General features: G+C 42.9%; 2 long non-coding RNA genes across 2 annotated transcripts; one reads left to right on the top strand and one right to left on the bottom strand.

The window, feature by feature from the left end:
* Positions 1-3,821: 3,821 nt before the first annotated feature.
* LOC125964883 (uncharacterized) lies at positions 3,822-16,115 on the top strand. The gene is made up of 2 exons (XR_007478206.1): positions 3,822-4,536; positions 14,093-16,115. It is a non-coding gene; the product is annotated as an uncharacterized LOC125964883 (long non-coding RNA).
* On the bottom strand, positions 4,553-15,874 carry LOC117196424 (uncharacterized). The gene is made up of 4 exons (XR_007478203.1): positions 15,740-15,874; positions 15,328-15,451; positions 8,842-8,965; positions 4,553-8,808 (listed from the first exon to the last, which is right to left on the bottom strand). It is a non-coding gene; the product is annotated as an uncharacterized LOC117196424 (long non-coding RNA).
* Positions 16,116-17,559: the final 1,444 nt, after the last annotated feature.

The following is a 17,559-nucleotide window of genomic DNA, read 5'->3' on the forward strand; positions in this document are numbered from 1 at the left end:
TCCCTGGCACATGAAGTTCAAAGCTTCTCCCAGGTCTCAATTTTCCACATGGATTCAGCCCAAGCACTGAGTACAGTGTTTTCTCTCCATCCTCCCTCTTCCCTGTCTCTGTCATCGCATTTCTCTTGGGCATAAATTCCAAATGGATAAGCCATTATGGAATATTATTGCTCCATGCGTGGATGCCCTCAGTTCCTTCTTGTTTCTAGACATAAGGGCTTTTCATCAGATTCTGTACAATTTCTTGCATGCTACACTCACTTCTCTGTTTCCCTAAGCATCAGAAAAGTGAACCCTAAAGTTAATACCGCTAGAACCATAACATACAAAACGGCACCCAGTGGCTTCAAAGAGTCAAAGGGCTTCACTGAGCATTTCACTTGCTGCTTTAAGAATTAGGTAAGGAAGAGAATATAGCTCATTAAATTTCTTAGATAATTTCAGGACTTGTCCAAGATCACACAGCATTTCATATATCCCTCAAAGTTAAAAGAAAAATTTATGGAAACATTTTCATGACTTTCAGGGACTTAGATACAAAGTGGTCGGACCCTATGACTTTTCTGGGAACACCCAAGAATTAGAAATGAACTAGGAAAGGTCACTGGTGAGACAAAAAATTCCATCTTTCATTTCTGCTTAACCTTTAATACTAAATGCATTTACTGAATCTAAGAATATTTAGAAAGAAATGTTGTTGAATAAAATTAGTAAGGCTTGCAATTTTTCATAATATGAGTAAATGAGATAGGATTAAAGATATTTCCTACTTATATTAACGCTGTCCAGTGGGAAAGAAAATTAGTTTACCCTTAGTAGAAAGATACATAAAATTTTACTGTAATTCAGCCCTAAGGAATTTTTTAATTACCTCAGTAATGAAAAATGTAAAATTACTGAGTGTCTGTGCTGGGATCTTTCAACACCCATTCCTCAGCTTTGAACCACTTGCTATTTTAATATCCAATTTCATAAATATTATATTTCCAAAATGTTTGGCCCTTCAGAAAACAGGAGTGAATGCAAGATAACATCTAGCTATAGCTTGCACTCAACAAGAAGGGAATATCCACGGACTGTGCAGATCCAACTGAGTTTAAATGCCAGCCAGCCATTTCTTAATCAGGAGCAGTGACAAAAATCACAAATTCCATTGCTGCTCTGTCTTCAGAATCAGGTCCAACAAATCAAAAATAACAACCTTCACTAGTTTGTGTGGCCTGGCAAAGGATTAAGCCAAAAAAAATAACATATTTTCCCAATCAGCAAATGTTCCTATGAATGGATTGGCCAACAACCCCAAGTTCATTTCTTTGAATTATATTTTGCATGCAATTCCATTTTTCCAATGATCCATTAGTTAACCAGAAATACTGTACATATTTTAATGGATTAGGAGACCTTAAGGGAATTGATGCATCCCAAATGCAGGCCTCGGGGGACTCTGGTTTATTGCACTGAAGATAATTCTTTCCTGAAAAGGAGCAAGCTTCATTTGAAATTAAGATTTGGAGATCATCAATGGAATCAATTGAGCCAGGAAGTCTTTTGTAATGTATGGCACATGGGAGGCAAATGAGCGTTTGCAGGTTATACGGGGAGAGGAAGGCCTAGCCGGGCGACAGAAACCTTTTCCCCTACCTGCATCACTTCAGAGCTTGTAAATAGTATGTTTTGTGAAGGAGACTTAAAATTTTTCTCTGTCAATGTGCTACACCAAGAAGTTCATTAGAGAGAGAGAGAGAGAGACAGAGAGAGAAGCGTTGGTCGTGCTCCAGAATGTCTTGACGCAGTTAACCACAAAATAAGTTATTAGTTTATTGTAAGGGCAGCCAGTTTTTAAGTAATGGAGTAATCCACTGTGGATTGCAGCAAGGAAGTGGGACAAAGGGTGTGAAATGAACAGATGGATTTGATTTTAAACAAATTAGACCCATGACAAGGGATGTAACAAGTCATCTTTCAGTCTTCCATGCTATGAGGTAACCTCCCTTGTGACCTTTCCAACCTACTAGCTCATTTTTCCCCTACCAGGAACTCAGGTCTTTCTGGGAGAGCAGCCTTGTGCTTTGCAATTGTAAACTACTGTCTCTTGCTTCTAGGAAACTAATGGAACAAGGCACCACAGGGGACTGCCACCAGAGAATGCTTGATTACTTAATCTCCAAACTATTTGTTCTCTCAATCTCAGACTCATTCCTGGACAGGCTGATAAGAATAAGAACAAGAACAAATGCTCAGGAGATGTCACACCTTTGTAACTCCGGATTCTGAGAACACCCAACAATCTCACAGTGGCATTACCCATCAGTATGGCTGCCACGAACCCCAGGCTGATTCATGACCTGGACCATCTTTGTCCTTTCCACCCTTTCTTTAATCCCACCCCTGCATCCCTGCTCCAACTTCATGCTTTCAGTGGCTGAAAGCTGCCAACGGTGGCCCCTCTGCTGTGAGGCACACCCCCTCCACTAAGTCTGAACTCCCTGGCAGTACCCGCTGCCTCAAAATGTCCTGCTGTCTCCTCACTGTGTCAGTAAAACTCCCATCTCCTCACTGCTAGTGTCAACTACAGCTTTGGAGGGAAGTAATGGGTGTATGTAAATTCATACTTACAGGTGAATGGCTGACCCCTTTGATCTAAATTATAAGTCTCCTAACTGACCCTTCCCTCTAGCCCACCTCCACAGAGCTGCGGTCTAAAACAAAAACTTGACCAGGTTCTGTTGGTTCCCTGTGACCCACAGAAAATGTGGAAGCCCCCACCCTCACTCCATCTGCATCCCCATCCAACCCAAATACCCACCATTTTGGTCCAGGACAACCCTGCTCCACCCTCTTCCCATTACAGAATCATGCTGCAATATTTACCTTTCCTCTGAACTTCCTTAATTCAAATTAGAACACACTTCTTCAGTCACAACCATTTAGCAGAATCTGAGTTCAAAATCTGAGTTCAAGCATCACCTTCTCTGGAAACTTCCCTGACCTGCACCCACCCAGTAAAGGTCATGGCTCACTTCTTAGTGTCAAAATCTTACCTCTTACCACCTCAAACAGGTCAGAAGGGCCATCATTAAAAAATCTACAAATAACAAATGCTGGAGAAGGTGTGGAGAAAGGGAACCCTCCTACATTGTTGGTGGGAATGTAAATTGGTGCAGCCACTATGGAAGGCAGTACAGAAGTTCCTCAAAAAACTAAAAATAGAGTTGCCATATGATCCAGCAATCCCACTCCTGGGCATATATCCAGACAAAACTATAATTCAAAAAGATACATGCTCCCCTATGTTCACAGTAGCACTATTTACAATAGCCAAAACATGGAAACGACCTAAATGTCCATCGACAAATGAAAGGATAAAGAAGATGTGGTACATATATACAATGGAATACTACTCAGCCATAAAAAAGAATGAAATAATGCTATTTTCAGCAATATGGATTGACCTAGAGATTATTATACTAAGCAAAGTCAGAAAGACAAATACCACATTATATCACTTATATGTGGAACTTAAAATATGACACAAATGAACTTATTCACAAAACAGGAACAGACTTGTAGAGAACAGACTTGTGGTTGCCAAGGGGGAGCGAGGTGGGGGAGGGATGGATTGGAAGATTCGGATTAGCAGATGCAAACTATATATAAAATGGATAAACAACAAGGTCCTGCTGTATAGCACATGGAACTATATTCAATATCCTCTGATAAACCATAATGGAAAAGAATATGAAAAAGACTATATATAACTGAGTCACTCTGCTGTACAGCAGAAATTAACACACATTGTAAATCAACTATACTTCAATTTTAAAAAAATATATATCTTACCTCTCATGACAGCAACTCCCAGCAACATTCACTTAACCTCTGCAAATTCAACCCTACGTAAATTGTTCCATTAATCAGCTGTAAAATGTGACTGGCATGACACATATATTAAGTACAGAAAAACAAAATAATCCAGTGGGTGAACAAACATCAAAAAATGAGCACGGTAGAGAGAAGCCAACCCAAGGAGGAAGCTTGTAGCTTGTTCCCATTCCCAGAATGAGGGACACAAGGTCTTGTGCTTTGGTCTCATCCCATTGTTAGATGCAAGAGGAAAGGCCCAATGGGGCTGAGGTAGGAGGAACCTAACAAGGTTCCAGAGGTGATGTCAGCCCCAATAGCCACGGGGTGAAGTGGTAAGGATGGCCTGTCTTCCTCCTCTTCTAATACGGCCTCCAAACCCCTCTTCCCTCCAGAGAAGTCTGTCTCTGTCGGCCTAGTTCTCGCCGTAGTGGTGATATAGAATCCAGAAAACGTGTAGCAGGAACAGGGTGAGAGAGGCGACAGGAAAGTAGACGCCATCCGCTTGCTGCTCGGCTCTCGGCGCCTTGTTTCCACGTGGCGCAAGGGACAGAGGGCCCGTGCAGGGCAGAAAGGGAGCTAAACGAGGAGCTGGCGGGTTACGGAGGGTGAGGAGGAGGAGAGAAACTGAAAAGGCACAAGGGTTGGGTCCAGGAGATTCTTCAAGATGAGCAGGTGAGACGCTTTGAGACCGTTCCGGGCAGAGAAAGATGGGGCAACAGAGGGAGGCGTCGCTAAATGTGGCTGCGGATCTCGCGAGAACATAAAGATTTACTTCATGCAAAATGGGGCTGTCCTGGGCTTCCCTGGTGGTGCAGTGGTTGGGAGTCCGCCTGCCGAGGCAGGGGACACGGGTTCGTGCTCCGGTCCGAGAGGATCCCGCGTGCCGCGGAGCGGCTGGGCCCGTGAGCCGTGGCCGCTGAGCCTGCGCGTCCGGGGCCTGCGCTCCGCGGTGGGAGAGGCCGCCGCGGTGAGAGACCCACGTACCGCCACAAAAAAAAAAAAAAAAAAAAAAATGGCGCTTTCCGTGAGGTGAGGGTATTGACTGAGAAGGAGCAGAAAGGGGCCTTTTGGGGTTCTGGAAACGTTCCGTATCTTAATCTGGGGTGGGGAGGGGTATAGGCTTGCCAGGTAAAATATAGGAAACTCGGTTAAATATTTGGGACAATGAATATCAAAAAAGATTGTTTATCTGGGCTTCCCCGGTGGCGCAGTGGTTGGGAGTCCGCCTGCCGATGCAGGCGACACGGGTTCGTGCCCTGGTCCGGGAAGATCCCACATGCCGCGGAGCGGCTGGGCCCGAGAGCCATGGCCGCTGAGCCTGCGCGTCCGGAGCCTGTGCTCCACGAGAGAGGCCCGCGTACCGCAAAAAAAAAAAAAAAAAGATTGTTTATCTGAAATTCAAATTTAACTGGGTGTCTTATAAACTGGGTGGATTTGCTAAATCTTGCCACCATAAGGTGGTAGTTACATGAGTACAGGCCAGTGCTTCTCAAGTGGGGGTGATTTTGCCCCAGCCGACAACTCTGGTGACATTTTTAGCTGTCATGACTTCGGTGGGCATGCTACTGGTACCTAGAAGGTAGAGGCCAGGGATGCTGCCGCTAAACATCCTACATGGCACAGGGCAGCCCCCTCAACACAGAATCATCCAGCCCAAATGTCAATAGTGTTCATCTTCGTAAAAAGTCAGCAAGCTGAGGTTTGCTGATATGTTCTTTTTACTGTACATATGTCACAATAAATAAATTTATGACAAAAAATTATCTACTGTGCAATATCGGAGACCTTAAAATGAGTGAAGGTTTGAATTAAACGGGATAGTGCATCTCAACATCAGGAAAAAACCCTCTATTTTTAACTACATTTTTTCATTGGAATGTGCTTCCCTAAATTTGAGTCCATGAGGAGATTGGGCAAGGTGGGGCTCCAGGGTTATTGAGTTGCATATTTCTGCAACATTTACCTAAGACTTCATGGCCATGGCTCCTGGGGCATCCCAGCAAACTCACAGAGACGCCATGAGATATTTTACCTTTTTAAGAGAAACACAGAGGCACTCAACAACTGCCAGACGTACAAAATACTAGCTTGAGCTCATTCCCAGTTTTTAGCATTAGATCAGAAAAATCACTATGGAACAGGAAATGAAGGGTGACAGTCTTCAATCTGCTTCCCAAATGTGAGAAGCTGTGAAGTTCCCAGTTGGTGCACACATCCCATTAGTAAGCATGGTCATCTCAAAATATTTTTTTCTTTTGATTTATGTTTATTTCTTTAAATAGCTACCAAGTTTATAAGACACAAATATTATTAAGTTGTTTGAACTTAACTACTTAATAAGTGGAACTGTTAGATATTTCTTTCGGCCTGTGGTGCTGTGAACAGAGAAAATTTGGGAAGCTCTGCCTAAGAGAACCGAATGGTTGTGTAAGTTCAGCAGTATTTATATATTATACATATCACACTATTTTAGTTTTCGAAAATAAGTGTGTCTCTCCTCCTTAAGGAGATCATCTTTGTCAACCTGAAGACAGAAATGTTTGCTAAATGACTATTGTATGAAGGGGAGGAAATGCCTTTTATTTATTTTTTAAACCATTTTTATTGAGATATGATTGACATATGAAGAGCCGTACATATTTAACGTACACAACTTGATGAGTCTGGAAACCAATGAGACCAAAGGGGGAAAAGAAAAAAAAAAAAAAAAGAAGCTTTTTAGAGAGAGCTTGTTACTCCCAGAATGTAGCTAACATGTGATTTCAATCAATGGGTTAAAATGTGAAAACCCACAAAAAAGAGAAGAAAAAAGGAAAATTTGGGATCAGAAGATTTGAGAAGCAGGGTTTTCTTTCCTCATCTTGACATAACACAGACACAGCAGCCTCCTTTATTCATGGGAGCAGCTTGGCCTTAGTGTGAGCACAAAAGGCCCAAGAAAAAATTCTGAACATTAGGGCAGCTGATGTCATGACATCTATCTCATAATCACCAGTGGAAAACAGCCCATTCCTCCATGGGTTAGCATAGAATTTTTCAGTTGTGTTCAAAGCATTGCCACAGACACACTCATTTTGTCACCAGCTTCTCACTTAGCAAACAGCAGGAACACCACTGGGCTTCCAAGCCTGGCTAGGTTCAAATTCCCTGGCTTTCCAGAAGGCATCCAGGCCTCTCCGCTTTTGCACAGGGCAGTATCCCCATGACCCCTTGCAGTTTTCCACGGTTGTCTCATACCCAGTCACTCTCAGGCAAGCACAATTAGTTGCACTGCCTAGTGCCAAGGGAGAAGTGCCAAGCTAGTGAGGAAATGAATCAAAATGAATTGAAATTATCTGCAGAGAACTGATGAGGAAGGCTCCTGCTGCGGCAAAAATCAATGAGTGAAAAAAATGGTCTGCCTGAGAAAATCAATGAAACCAAAATGGGCTGACCATAGAGAAGAATTCTCTCATATACACAGGCCATGCCTGACCTCAGATGTGCTCAGCAAATACAGTCCTTGCCCAGCTTGTTGAAGGGAACATGACCTTTCCTCTGCAGCGGTGCTTCTTAAACTTCAATGTGCACGAGTTACCTGGGAGCTTGTTAACATGCAGATTCTGATTCAGTAGGTATGAGATGGGGCCTGAGAATCTATATTTCTAACAAGCTTCCAGGAGATACTGATGCTGCTGGTGTGTGGACCAGACTTAAGTAGCAGACATCTAGAGGAATGTGGCTTCTCAAAGTGTGTGGTCCCTCTACCGCAGCATCAGCATCATCTGGGAACTTGTTAGAAATGCAAATTCTTGGACCCCACCCCAGACTGACTGAATCAGAGGCTGTGGGGCTAGAAATCTGAGTTGGTTTTTTTTTTTTTTGTGGTACGCGGGCCCCTCACTGTTGTGGCCTCTCCCGTTGCGGAGCACAGGCTCTGGACGCACAGGCTCAGCGGCCATGGCTCACGGGCCCAGCTGCGCTGGGGCATGTGGGATTCTCCCGGACTGGGGCGTGAACCCGCGTCCCCTGCATCGGCAGGCGGACTCTCAACCACTGCGCCACCAGGGAAGCCCTAGAAATCTGAGTTTTAACAAGCTCTCCAGGTGGTTCTGATGCACTCTCACATTTGAGAACCACAAGTATTCTAGATCTAGGCCATGTTTTCATGTAGGTCCCTGACCATCTCTACCATGAAAACTTCTCATGGTAAGCAAACCTAAGATCCATTGCGTTCCTCTGAAATCATCATCCTTAAATCTCTATCTTATGTTGTTAACTTTTCACACGCTCTTATTTGTCTCCTAAACTATATCAAGAGCTATTGTCTACCAAACTACATCAAGAGCTATGAGAGCAGGGTCATAACTTGCAGAGCTCTGCATCTCCAGCTGCTTTAGCACTGTTTGCTATATAGCATGTGATCAATAAGCACTTGTTGATAGGCTGATGATGTTATGTGGATTCACAGTGAAGTCAAATATGGCTGAGAAGCAGGAATTTAGTTGCTAGGTTGAGCATCCTCTTCAAGTAACTAAAATATAGGTATTTGCATTCATTATCTAATGCTGCATAACAAACCACCCAAAAACTTAGTGGCTGAAACAACAATACTCATTTGTTATCTCTCATTGTTCCTCTGGATCAGGAATTTGGGGCTGGCTAGGCCGAGCAGTTCTGGCTTGGCTTATGGGTCTCTGATGAGGTCGTAGTCAGATATTGGCAGGCTGAAGTCAACCAAAGGCTGGACTGGGCCTTAAAGATCTGCTTCTAAGATGACTCGCTCATGTGGCTGGCAAATTGGTGCTGGTTGTTAGAAGAGGCCTCAGTGCTTCTCCACTGGGCTACTTGAGTGACCTCACAATGTGGCAGCTGCTTTCCCCCAAAGGAAGCCACCCAGAAGGCCAAGGCAGGAAGTCCCATATTGTCACTTTCTTAGTATTCTTTTGGTCACACAGGTTAGCCCTAGCAACACAATTATACCAGAGGCAAGGATACCAGAGGCAAGGATATCCTGAATACCAGAGGCAAGGATAACTGGAGGCCATCTTGGAGGCTGGTAATCACACGTGTATCTTCAGTTTGGCAGAGGCATTGAGTTTGCTCTCAGGGGGTTCACAATCTTGGGGAGGGAGAAAAATAGTAAACAAGTTCACAAACAAAGGACTTAAGACAGAAATACATGCGTGGAAAAAAAGAAAGCAACAACAGAAGTAGACGAGGTGGGGGGTAACTTTAGATAATGAGGTCAGGGACTCTCTGAGGTAGTGAAATTTGAGCTAAATGATGAGAAGGAACTTCCACGTGGCAACCAGGCAGGGGGAATGGTTTGTGCAAAGGCACTGGACAAACTTGAACAAGCTTGGCATGTTTCAGAAACAGAAAGAAGCCAAGTGTGGCTAGACGGTAGTAAAGAAACAGGGAGTGCCAGTGAGGAGAAGCCAGCATCCAGAGAGGCAGGAGGCAACCTGTTTGTTGTCCCCAAAGCCGAGAAAAGAGAGTTTCTAGAGCAGAGTAATCAACTGTTTTAAAAAGCTGCTGAGAGGTTGAACAAGAAAAACATAAAGAACTGGCCAATGGATTTGGCAAGGAGAGCCCTGGAGACCTTGTCAAAAGCAGTTTCCGTGGCATGGCTGGGATAAAAAGCCTGATGAGTCTGTTGAACTGAGGCTGGAGGTGAAGAAACAGTGGCAACTGGCATGGAATTATTCTGAAAAGAACTGATGTGATAAGAAGACAAATGGGGCAGCACCCCTGAGGGCGTGGAGTTAAGGAAACTTTTTTGTTTTGATTTTGGGCTTCCGGTTTTGGCTTTTGGTTTTAAAATGGGAGATAGGCCAGCCTACATGAAGTATGCTGAAGGGAGTGAGGTGAGATACAGAAGTCTCTGGAACATAGCAGTCATTCAGTGTATGCAGTTCTCATCCTTACCCTTGTGACTGAATTTTCTTTAGACCCAACTAAATCGAGACAGCTAATTTGGAAACTTGGGATTTTTTTTTCCTGATTTCATTGAGAATTGTAGTTCTTTTGGTAGCTCTTCTCATTTAACCCATGAGTAGCTTTTCTTTTTTTTATTGAACCGTAGTTGATCTACAATTTTGTGTTAGATTCAGGTGTACAGCAAAGTAATTCATATATATATATATATAATTTTTCAGATTCTTTTCCATTATAGGTTATTACAAGATATCGAATATAGTTCCCTGTGCTATACAGTAAATCCTTGTTGTTTATTTTATATATAGTGCTGTGTATCTGTTAATCCCATACCACGAGTAGCTCTTTAGACTTTAGTGTCTAATTTCTAGAGTTTATGGAAGAAATAAAGCCATCTTTTTTCTACAATATGCAGTTTTAAATTCCCACTGCTTAAGACTAGTCTCCTTTCTTATAGTCTTCTGCTTATTCCTCCTGAGTTTTTGTGACTAAACGGGGCTGGGTGCAGAGACTCAGCCCCAGCTCTGCCCAGCCTAGGGTGTCTCCAGTGATCTCAAAGGGCAGTGAAAATTTTCCTACAGATTATTGAAATAGTCAACTTTTATTTACTTTAAGTACATATATATGCCATAAAGGAGGGCTCTTTTTTTTTTTAGCCAGAACTTCCCATTGCTGCCCTGAGGCACATGGGGAAACCACAGAGGTTGCTATACGCAGTGCACAAGCACACTCTCTGTTCCCCAACTGTACCTAATGAATATTTTCCTTTTCTGTATGTGCCACAGCCTGAAGAAGATTGGGAAATAGTGATTTAAAAACACTGAGTAGGAGTAAAAGTCAGTCCAGGCCTTCTTGCTTTTTTCCTGTCTCCTCCTGGATGGACCCCTAGCTGTCCTCCCAACCTCCATGGTCAGCCCTGCCCTTCTCCCTTGGAGAGTCCTACCCTCTTTCAACTCAGCACCTTCTATAGGACAGGGTTCTACTTAGGTTTAAGGTTGCTGCCTGGAGAAGGAGGTGAAGGAAGAGACTTCAATAAAATCAGTGATCCTCATGTATACGTAGGTTACTGTCAATCTCCCTGGTTGCTGTGAGTTAGCACGAACCCTACTCCGGAATCCCTACTCCAGAGGCAGTTAATTAGAAAGTGAAGAACCCTAATCAGGAGTACATACTCCAAATTCTGTAAGTCCTTCAAATATTATCTGAATCAGAACCAAGTATGCCGTAATTAGCATAGAGGTGTTAGGTTTCAGTTTTTCATTGGGAATATAGGTGTTTTCAAGCTATCTATTCGGCTAGAATGATTATACATGTACCACCGTCCTGTAGGAACAAAGCAATAAGCACAGGAAGGCCTGCAGCCCAACAGCTTCAGGGCAGTCCCCAGTTCCAGAATACCATGTGTGCCTGAATGGACTGCTGCCTGACCCAGCTAGACTTGCTGACGTCTCCAGGCAAAGCACTGTTCACAATGCCCACAAGGACGGAAAACAGGGGCTGCACCAGGCCTAGAGCAGACGTCATATGTTTCTGAACCTGTCTCCTTACAGAAGCCAGAATACTCTGAGACCAGCTTCTGTTTTTAACAGACCACCTGTCTCAGGTACCTGCTGCTGTGTGACACACCACCCCAAATGTAGGGGCTTGAAGCAATGATGTATTAATTTTCCAAATTCTGTTGGTTGGCCATGTGAGTCACTGTGGTGCTGGTCTCATGCAGGTGTGTCGTCTGATGGTTTGCCTGGGGCTATATGTAGGCTTTTCAGATTGGTTTCTTTCAGTTAGGAATATGCATTTAAGTTTCCTCCATGCCTTTCATGGCTTGCTAGTTCATTTCTTTTTAGTGCTGAGTAATATTCCTTTGTTTAGATTATCATAGTTATGCACTGTAGTGTTCTGGGTTTTCCAGGAAAACAGAACCAATATATACACGGCGGGAGAGACAGAGAGAGAGATTGAGAGATCATATGGAATTGGGTCATGTGGTCATGGAGACAGACAAGTCCCAAGATCTGCAGTCGGTAAGCTGGAGACCCGTGAAAGCCAATGGTGTAGTTCCAGCCCGAGTCAGAGTCTGAAGGTAGGAGAAGGCTGTCCCAGCTTGAAGACAGTCAGGTAGAGAAAACATGAATTCTCACTTAGTCTTCTTTTTTTGGTTCTATTTGGGCCTTTAAGTATTGAATCAGGCTCACCCACATTGGGGAGGGCAATCTACCTTACTCAGTCTACTGATTCATATGTTAATCTCATCCAGAAACACACTCACAGACACAACAAAATAACGTTTAACCAAAAGTCTGGGTACCCTGGGGCCCGTTCACACATAAAATTAACCATCATATACAGTCACCTACTGAAAGACACTTTGGTTGCTTCCAAATCTTGACAATTTTGAATAAAGCTGCTCTGAACATCTGCGTGCAGGTTTTTGTGTGGACATAACGTTTTCAGCTCTTTTGGATAAATACCAAGGAGCACAATTGCCGGATGGAATGGTAACTATATGTTTAGTTTTGCGAGTAGCTGCCCAGCTATCTTCCAAAGTAGCTGTACCATTTTGCATTCCCACTAGCAATGAATGAGTGTTCATCCACGTCATCAGATTTTTACACCAATTTTGATATTTTAAATATTGCAGTAAAACATGATTTATCTTGATCACTGAGATTTTTGGCATCACCTTAAACTTTGAGCCTCAGTCCTCATCTCACCCTAATCCTGGCCCTGGATGCAGTTCCTTCAGGACAGAAACCATGTCTTATTATTCTTTTTAAATAAAATATGGCAAGTAGAGCACTTAGTAAAGTACCTGACATACAGTAAGTACTCAATAAATGTTAACCATAGTGCGATTATGTCCTTCAAGTAGCACCTACCAGAGTTACCTGCACATAGTAAATGTTTGTGGAATGAAGTAACGGCTTTTTACACAAATGAAGTATCCTCTTACTTTTCACATATTTTAAAGGCACATTATTCTCTGTTTTGTCAGGCTGAGCAAATTTGGTGTCTGGGGCCTGTCCATGTGTTTATATTCACCTCTAACATGTCAAGTGTTGCATTTTAAAAAGTCAAGTCTAGTGCTTTTAGGTAGCAAATGCTTCCATTGAATCCTGGATGGAGAAAGGATTTTCTATTCAGGCTGGAAAAAAAAAACCTGGTTTCCTCTGCCTCTCTTGTTATGGAATGTGATGCAGATATGCATTTGCTCTGGGATTCTACTGGTGATTAAAATAACATTATAAGGGACTTCCCTGGTGGCTCAGTGGTTAAGAATCCATCTGCCGGGCTTCCCTGGTGGCGCAGTGGTTGAGAGCCCGCCTGCCGATGCAGGGGACACGGGTTTGTGCCCCGGTCCGGGAAGATCCCACGTGCCGCGGAGCAGCTGGGCCCGTGAGCCATGGCTGCTGAGCCTGCGCATCCAGAGCCTGTGCTCCGCAACAGGAGAGGCCACAACAGTGAGAGTCCCGTGTACCGCAAAAAAAAAAAAAGAATCCACCTGCCAATGCAGGGGACATGGGTTTGAGCCCTGGTCTGGGAAGATCTCACATGCCGTGGAGCAACTAAGCCCATGCACCACAACTACTGAGCCTGCTTTCTAGAGCCTGCGAACCACAACTACTGAACCTGTGAGCCACAACTACTGAAGCTCGCATGCTAAGAGCCTGTGCTCTGCAACAAGAGAAGCTACTGCAATGAGAAGCCCGCACACCGCAATGAAAAGTAGCCCCCGCTTGCCACAACTAGAGAAAGCCTACGCGCAGCAACGAAGACCCAACGCAGCCAAAAATAAATAAATAAATTTATTTAAAAAAATAAAATAACATTATGATTCAATAAAAAGTGCACAAGGCAGTGTCGCTTGCACATGTCTCTGTCGTTGTTTTCTTTTCTTTTTTTTTTTTTTTTTTTGCAGTACACAGGCCTCTCACTGTTGTGGCCTCTCCCGTTGTGGAGCACAGGCTCTGTGGCCATGGCTCACGGGCCCAGCAGCTCGGCGGCATGTGGGATCTTCCCAGACCAGGGCACGAACCCGTGTCCCCTGCATCGGCAGGCGGACTCTCAACCACTGCGCCACCAGGGAAGCCCCGGTTGTTTTCTATTTAAAGTTCAAAAAATAAAGTATAATTCAGAACTGACTTTAGGGTTTGCCCTAATGTTTTATCAAGTCTAGTTTTACTTGATCGGCATTCATTTCTTCAAATAAAGTATAATTCAGAACTGACTTTAGGGTTTGCCCTAATGTTTTATCAAGTCTAGTTTTACTTGATCGGCATTCATTTCTTCTATGATTTACCTCACATGCTAGAATCATTGAAATGTGGATCCGAATGACTGAGGATTTCAATCACCGGCAAATTATAGAACTGCAATTCCTAAACCAGAAGTAGCCGTAAACTGGAGTCATTCAAAATATAGACAGTGATGAGAAGAGAATCTTGTGAAACAGCCTATGGAAACGCCGGGAGAAAAGTTTCCCATTCCAACAGGACAGTCAGTGCTATTTCTGTGACTGTGCCTGGAAGCTACTCCAAAAGTTCTGGCACTTACGCAAGGCAAAGCATTTAATAACCTGCTTCTGAGCAGCTGTCAATTAACAACGTAAGGAACAACACACTACATACAATGAACTTTCTGTTTAACTCAGATCAAAGGCTTATTTATACCCATTTCTGTATTTCCCAGCCTACTTCAAAGAAATCATACGTGCATCAAGGGCTTTAGACAAGCCAGGTGGGATGTCGGCCTTGCCCGCCGCACAGTCAATTTGAGGAAAGCGAGAAGGGAAGGAGGAGCAGAGAAAATGGTAAGTTTAACGGTTTTCAGCTTGTGAAAATATTGGCTAACTGGTGATTTATCTTCATGTTTCTCTCTCCAGGAGGGGGAGAAAGGCCAGCACCAAAATCCATTTCAGCACTTTTCTCGTGTGAGTCATTCAACCAACCAACCCTTCAGCACTTCGCCCTCAGAAAACGTGTTGAGTTGTGGCTTATGGGAAGGAAAGCTTCCCTCGGCGGGGATGCCGAGAGGAAGAGGAACGTGGCTGACTAGGGCAGTGTGGTCTCCGGCAGAGCTAGTTGTAGAGGGGTATTGCTCTGAAGATGTGTTTTATCAGTCAGGCAGGTTTGTGCCACAGAAATTTGAGTTTATATATGTCATACCACCATTAATAGGTAGCAATTTATATTTACCAAGTGCAAATAATCCATTGAGGTTTAAAACTTAAACAGTGAACATCTAGTCAATTTAATCTAAACAATCTAAGTCTAATGTTAGTAGAGGAGCCCAGAATAGATGGGATACTGAAGTGTATTTTTATTTTAACAAAAGCCAACTGGAAAGGCAAAAATTCATACTGTGAGTAATCCAGCATCTCTACATGGCAACGGTGAGAGCTGAAATGACTTTGAAGCACTCCGTTCCTTTTAAAGCGTCCCTTCTGCTACTAACTGTCCCACATTACTAAAAAATAACCAACCCCTGTTGAAATGTTCAACTGAACTGCAGCCGTGACAGAGCATTTTTTAACGGCATTTCCCTTACCTGTGTGGGATTCAGCTCCACAGATGCTAGAGACGACTTAGAACTTTTCAGTTATTTAGATGTGTACGTTAAGATTTCCAACTACTTCATCCTGAGAGTCCACATCTTCTAGAAGGGAAAACATCTAAAATGGATATAAATTAGTAAACAATATGACTAAATGTTTAGGCAGAGATTAAAAACAACACTAAGCTTTACATTCCATGTACTGAAGGTATGAAAAGCCCACCTCGGAATACCTTCCATGTACTGAAGGTATTCCGAGTGTCAAAATATCTGATAAAATAAATTACAGCCACTAGCAGATAGTCATCATGCTGCTAAGCATTAGTTCAGAAATTAGAAAGACAAACATGGTAGACAAGGTTTGCACATTGACAAAGTGGCGACGACGGAAAGCAGTAATAATCACCTGGACCATATTCCTGAATTCTTATTTGTTTGATAAAAGGTTAGAAGAGCAGACATCTTGCCTGGGTGAATTCTATTTTATTCACTCTTCAAATAAAAGTCTTTCGAGCCCAACAATATGTCATGGGATTGTACAGATTGGCATTTGAAGATATCAAAAGGATGCCTGACACCTAGAGAGACACGGAGACACGTGACTTCACTGTCAGTTGCTGGCTTTTCTGTTCCTGTTTCCATGACATTACATAGGCGGGGGGGGGGGGAAGGGGGAGTTATGGGTTGTGTTAGTTCATTACTTCAAATAAGATGCTTGAACCCTTTACCTTCTTTGCACCCATCTGATACTGGTTTCCCTGGTAACGGAATCAGGGATGCCACCCACCCCCCACCCCAAGAGCTGAGAGCAGGAACTCTTACTTTACTGATCTCGGAAGATAACACTGAAGGGGAGAGTCATGAAGGCTACGGTTCCTGGGTTCAGCCAAAGGGGTGAAAGAAGAAAAGGAATTAAAGTGACCTGAAACTTCATAAGGCTTTAAAAAAAAATAAAACAAGGGTTTCTTTAATTCAAAATCTAGTCATTCAAGTAAAACAAATATACAGATGATGGTCTGCCAGGGACCTTAAGAAGTGCCATGCCACAGGTCTCAACAGCTCCTCTCCCCACGGCTCATACTCATGCATTTTCTTATGCATCATGCTCACTTTGCTTAGAGGGGAAGAAAAGAAAAAGGAAAATTCCAGACTAGGGCTCATTGGGTCATTTTCTTCCTGTAGATCAGTGTTTTCTTATACTGAGTGATTTGCTTTCCAAGGGACTATAGTTGTTTTTAAAAGGATTTTCACTGCAGACGGTACGTTAAATGGAGAATGTGGTAGCATTAAAATGACTGTCTGCTTAAAAAAATAATATACAAGAAACCATAGGGGAAAGAAAAGAGTGGCCATTAAACTAAACTATTAAGAATGGTTGCACTTTACATTCCAAATGTGAAGTTATGTATTGGGGCTATTACAATTGCAGAGTGCTGTGTAGTGGATTCAGTAGAATGGCCATGTAAATTGAAAAGCAAACTAATGTCTCTTCAAGCTCTGGAAACCACAGAAGGAATTTGCTCCCAAGTGGAAAACTCTAGGCAATCAACCAATGAATCACTCACCCAAAGAACAAGAGCTTTGTCTTTCTCATCAACTGTCTTTTACACAGAAGTGAGATACGGGTCACTTCATACAATAAGAAAACCAGAAGGGCATAGGTTTTGTCACAGAGACCTCACTTGAGTGCTGATGGTTTGTATTATGGAAAGGGAAACAGTGTGTTCCTTTCTTTCATTTTGCCATATAAAACATTCTCATGAAATATTACAACTGAAATGCTTGATGAAAATAAAACTCTTGATTGAGACGCTTGTGTTGGGTGGAGGGAACAGATTTTACTTTTATGCAAACAAGAAAGCCAACTACAAACATGAAAACTAGGCTTATAATATATTCACACCCTATGATCTAAAAATCCCATGCTTGAGGTTATACCAAAGAAGTAGTTCAAAAGAAGAAAAAAGTTCTATACATGGAGATACTTGATGCAGTAGTGGTTATTAGAGTTAAAATGTGGTAAAAAAATAATAATAACCATGCAACACTGCAGAAGTAGCCTAATAAATGGTGGTGTATCATTTGATGGAACTAATAAAAATAACTGAAGACTATGCAGATATATGGGGGGAAAGAACTTGTGATAGTTTAATGTGAAGAACAGAATACCACAGAATGAAATGAGTGCTGTGCTTACATGTGAATGCACATAGAAAGAGACTTAAG

Source organism: Orcinus orca, chromosome 6 (genome assembly GCF_937001465.1).
Source record: "Orcinus orca chromosome 6, mOrcOrc1.1, whole genome shotgun sequence".
Lineage (NCBI taxonomy): Eukaryota > Metazoa > Chordata > Mammalia > Artiodactyla > Delphinidae > Orcinus > Orcinus orca.